The following is a 6,046-nucleotide window of genomic DNA, read 5'->3' on the forward strand; positions in this document are numbered from 1 at the left end:
GTAAAATAAATAAATAAATAAAGACTAAGTACAAAAGAAAACATGGATCCAATGGATACATTATTGCCACACTTGCAGCCTGACTGGGGCTTGAAATAGAGTGCTTGACCGGTTTTTTCCAAACCGGATTAGACCCATTGAACCGGGCAATCTTCAGCCAGTGCTGGCTTTACTCGACACCCGGTTTTTCCCAAACCGGTTTTTCAGAACACTGCCGAACCATTTCACTAACCCGGTTTTCCCACCTCCTCCCTTCCTCGTTCTAACCCGTCCTGTACAAGTAACAACCGGCGAACCCGGTTCAGACGGCGGCACCGCCGCCTTCCCACCCGGATCAGACCGGCTCCTGAACAACCCGACCTTTTTATCCCGCCTAAAGATCCCGTCGGCCGCCGTTCTACTTTTCTGAGCAGCCGGAAGAGCGATGAGAGACAGGTTGCGCTTCCGGTTCGAGGACGAGGTGAGAGAGGACTTGCGGCGGTGAGCCGGACCGCCGGAAAACGTGAGCTTCCTGGAGGCTTTCCGTTGGACGGTTGCAGCATTCCGGTAGAACCAATCCTCCTGCTGCTCGGAATCCTCCGTGGACACCCAGAATGATTCCGGCGGGTGATCAAAGAAGCTGCCGCCGGGAGAATCTGTCACGTGATCGTCGTGTGACCCAACAGGGCTTTCTTGGCCGCTAACACCTTCTTCTTCATCAAACAAATGGGATTGGAGTGAAGACATGAGATTTAAGGTAGTAAAATCAAGATAGTGGAAGGGATGATTAACCTAACTTTATATGTTTGGCAAAGATTTTTTTTTTTTTTTTTTTTTTTTTTTTTGGTTGGGGGTAGGGTATTGCAAAGAAGGTTGGAATAAATTATAAATATAATCATAATCCATAATAGTTAAAATATGAAATGGGTATGAACAGATACTGCATTATAATAGAGTTAGTAGTATTAAAAAAAAAATGAAATGGGTTTATATATTATACGGAGTAATTATTAAAATATAATCCATAATAGTTAAAATATGAAATGGGTATGAACAGATACTGCATTATAATATAGTTAGTAGTATTCAAAAAAAAAATGAAATGGGTTTATAAATTATACGGAGTAATTATTAAAATATATCCTTTATCATAATTTTGATTTATTTCATTTCTAAATTGGTAAAAAATATAGAGTTAATTCTATTTTTGGTATTAGTATTATTTTGCATGATCCTCTTTGGATTTATGTCAATAAAATTGTTGAAATGTCATTAATTAAATGAGTTAATTCTATTTTTGGTCCTAAATTTATAGGCGGCGGTCCATTTTTAGTCATTTTTTATTAAAACATCTAGTTTTTATCCTAGTATTATTGTGACATGATCATTTTTGGTCCTTTATCAACAAATCAGTTTAAATATTATTAAATACAAGAACATTTTTTGTCTTCAATTATGAATGTTTTCAAAAAAAAAAAACATAAAAAATATATCGATTTAACATACTTGGTATAAAAAAAATTTAAATGTCTGTGTATTTAACAATATTTCAACGATTTTGTTACTGAACAACTAAATTTGGTCATGTCACAATAATAATACTAGGGTCAAATGAGGATGTTCTAATAAAAAATGACTAAAAGTGGATTTCACCTATAAACCTAGTACAAAAAATGGAATTAACTCTTAATTAAATACATGGCATTTCAATCTTTTTATACAAAATGGGTTGTCCCCGCTATATTTTTATTTTTGTATAAAAAAAATCTAATCGAAGACTAAAATGTCATTGCATTTAATGACATTTAAATATTTTTGTTGATAGATGAACAAAAATGGTCATTATGCCACAATAGACTATGACCAAAGAGAATATTTTTGTAAGAAAAAAAGAATTAAAAGCAGACTGCAACCTATAAATCTAAGACAAAAAATAAAATTAACTCAAAAATATATAATCAATTAAATTAATATACATATATAAAAATGTCGTATTCCTAAGATAATCGTGTGCGAGTATATTTGTACCTTTTTCCTTTCAAAATGAAAATATAAATCTGCAACTATTTTATTTCCCGTCCAAAGAATCTAAGCCCCCGCTACTCAGATTCGAGGTTCAAACATATGACCACCCATTTAAAATGGTAACCAGAATGTTATCACATTACATTGTAGTTAGCCACTTTCATGTCTAGCTACTTTTTAGAAAAAAAAAATAAAATTGGTTACATGTACACTAAGTTAAAATAAAATATTATTCACACCAAATCCTAGTGTTTATTTACTAATTGTAAAAAAAAAAAAATGTTTTTTTAAAGGAATGAAAAATATAAAACATGTTTATTTGTACAATTTATATTTTAAAAACACGAAAACACTTTTTCATGTTTTCTTTTTTTTTTTTTAAAATACGAAACCCCTCATTTATTTTCGGGAAAATGACACTTTTTCTCCCTATGTTATGTGCATATAACACTTTCCCCCCTGTGTTATTAAAGTGGTTGTTTTCCTCCTCAATTATTTTAAAAGTGGTAGTTTTCCCCACTGTAATGTTAAATTGACATTTTTGCCCTTAAAAATAATTATTTCATTTATTTTTATTCTCCAACCAATTATTACTAATAGGTATGGAAGATCACGGCTCGATACGAACCTAATCAAACACTATAGCAATTGAACTTAAATAGTATGGACGGTAGTTACGGTTACGATTCAGAACCGAAAAAATAAAATAAAATAATTGTTGAATTTAGACTATTTTTAAATAAGAAATAAAAATAAATAAATAAATAAATAAGTTTTGATTGGCGGTTCAAAATCGAAATTGGAATCGAACCGTACCGATTTATCAAAATAAGTGTTTGGTCATTTTCACTATATATGACTGTGGTTCAATTCCGGTTCACGGTTCAACAATTATTTAATTTTATTTTTTTCGGTTCTGAATCGTAACCAGAACCGTCCATACTATTTCGGTATGATTGCTACAGTGTTTGATTAGGTTCGAACCGAATCGTGATCATCCATACATATAAGTAATAATTTGTTGGAGAAGAAAAATAAATGAAATAATTATTTTAAGGGTAAAAATGCCAATTTAACATTTCAGGGGAAAAACAGCCACTTTAATAACACGGGGGGAAAAGTGCTATATAGACATAACATAGGGGGAAAAAGTGTCATTTTCCCTTTATTTTCCATACAATCTTCACTTGATGTGACATACTACATTATCTGATTGGTAGTTAAATTTATTTTTTAATTAGTAGTGAGGTTAACCAATTTATTAATTTCTAATGAATGAATGCCACATCATGAGGAGAAGTTTTGAGGGAAAAATCAAGAAAAGAAAAGAGCACTTTTCATTTATAAATACCATTTCCATTACTTATGATCTTTTACATATTTCACATATCTATCTACTCTTCTCGCTCATCTATTCACATCTATGTACCACCTACCTACCTAGCTATCGCATCCCCACGCTTATATAATTACACTAGTTTTTCTTATGCGCGATGCGCAAAAAATAGGTGCCCAATATTAATATTTTATATTAAAATTTTAAATTTATTTAAATTTTAATATAGTAAATAATAATAATAATAATGTAAAATATTTTTATAAATTGAATATTTATATTTTAAAAAATAACTAACATATAACTCTAATATTTAATGTGTATATATTATTATTATTATTATTACTATTATTATTATTATTAGTATTATTATTATTGAGGTAGATAAGAAAATATATGGTGGATGCATGTGCATAGTAACAATAGTGGAAAAGATAACAGAAGTTATAACGGTAGGGGTATATTTGTCCAAAATATTATGTAGTACAACTTTTATAGCATAATGTACAAAAAAACGTAACGGAAAAAACGGACATAAATGAGGGGTATAACCTTCATTCACATTTATTATGTTTTTAGATATTTATCTAGGAGTATGACTACAATCATTATTATCTTTACTATACCAACATAACATATTTACATGCATTTAGGATTAAATATTATTCATATTATCTAATTTAAAATTTAAAATATGAATTGATTTTTAATTTGTAGGTGAACCAGAAAGGTTATCGCTTAGGATATTTGTAGTTATGTTATATTTGTATATAAATTTGGTCTAGATATAGAATTTTAAAATTTCATATGTACTAAATTTGAAGCAAAATTATATATATTTCAGTCAAATCGAATATATCTGAAAATATTTTCAAATCACATGAAATTTTGAATTCGTGATAAATTTTATAATGTTATAATCTCAAAACATTGAATCTGAAAAATGAATATGTAAAAAATAGGTGCTAGTACAATTGGACTGGAACACCCAAAAAAAAATGAAAATGAATTTTTTTTTTTTTAAAAAACACAGTGGAGAATGAAAATCTAAGATAAAGGGATGATGATATTTTTAAAGGCAAATGGGACAGCTCTATCAAAATAACCTGTCAATTTTCCCAGTTCAAAAACAGATATATAAAAAGAAAATGATGAACATGTCAGCAGTGTGATGTGTCAATTCAATACTAACATGATGTTTTGGATGTGTCAATTTTTTCCAACTTGAAAATTCACAACATGTTTGGTTCCTGAAATTATGCTCCTATTTGTTTTTTTGTTTTTTTTTTTTTTTAAGATTATAAGGTGTTTCGAGCAGGTCCTAAACTGTAAGAGACACCTTTAAGCTCGTATTATACATAGACTAATTTCTGTTCGCATCAGATCGCCCTAATTAAGGGGCAAGTGTTGGTCCGAGTGGTTTTTCAGTACGAGAGGTGATTCGAACTCCCAACCTCTCATAAGGGATGAGAGTGCCCGGTCACCCACGCCAACCAAACTGGTTTACAAACTCCTATTTGTTGATAATTAGAAATTGTTGCTGGAATTCCAAGCATTAGTCTATTTAATGAAAAATATCACTTAAGACTTTTAGTGGCACGGTGATCGATATTTTGATTCTTGCCACAAATATACATTGAGAGTTTAGGTTTGAGTTGTATTGTTTCTTGTGCGCAGAAGCGTGCAGTTTACTTTGCTAAATTGACTCTACTTATCTCATTATAGGTCTAAGAACGAGTCCTAGAGTTCAGGATATAGTCAGACAAAGTCAAAAACTTGCATTATAAATAAAAAGAAGGATAGTGGTACAGCTAGGTAGGAATCCTAGGATTCGGATGTTTTCGTCTGGAACAACAGACAGACATATATAGACTCACGTACCACAGCTGATATTGAAGAAACATAGGTATATGTATTCCATATATATAAAAACAAGCAGATAATAATGTCTATGGGATATTTATGTTGATAGAAGAGATATGATACGCCCTAAGCGGAAAAACATAATGAAAATTTTACAAAGATTGAATGATTAGATATATATGTTAAATAGAATTTCTCTAATTATGTTATATCAAGTTGCTAGAAAGGGATCCATATGATACGCCCTAAGAGGAAAATGATAAAAAAGATCTTAGAACGACGGATTGATTAGATGTGTTAAATAGAATCTCTCTAATTATGTTATATAAAGATCAACATCTACGTATTCAAAAAAAAAAAAAAAAAGAGTCAACATCTACTCGAAAGGTTAAATTAATTGCTTAAAATTTGCGTATATTTTTTCGGTTAGATTAATTGTTTAAAATTTTTTTAGTACAATTAACTCTGTTACAATGTAGTATTTGTTCATACATATTTTCTCAACCTACTGAGTCAATGGCTCAATGCCCCCACACTGAGATTCGAACTTGAGATCTCTTATTTGAGAAGCCACAACTATATATATATGTTGTTGGACCACTAGGCCTTTGGCCTCCCAAAATATGTAAAAGTTCCACAAAATATATATTCCAACTATGCGCAGATAGAGCCGTCAAAACGGGCTTAGCACGCCGGACCGCCCCGCCCCGCCCCTTAGGTAGGGGGCGGGTTTCGAAATTGATGCCCGCCAAAGAGCGGGCTTTTTTGGCCCGCCCCGCCAAGGCCCGCAGGCCGCGGGCTACCCGCCTGTTTTTTTTTTTTTTTTTTTTTTTTAAATTTTTT

This window comes from Ipomoea triloba, chromosome 5 (genome assembly GCF_003576645.1).
Source record: "Ipomoea triloba cultivar NCNSP0323 chromosome 5, ASM357664v1".
Classification (NCBI taxonomy): Eukaryota; Viridiplantae; Streptophyta; class Magnoliopsida; order Solanales; family Convolvulaceae; genus Ipomoea; species Ipomoea triloba.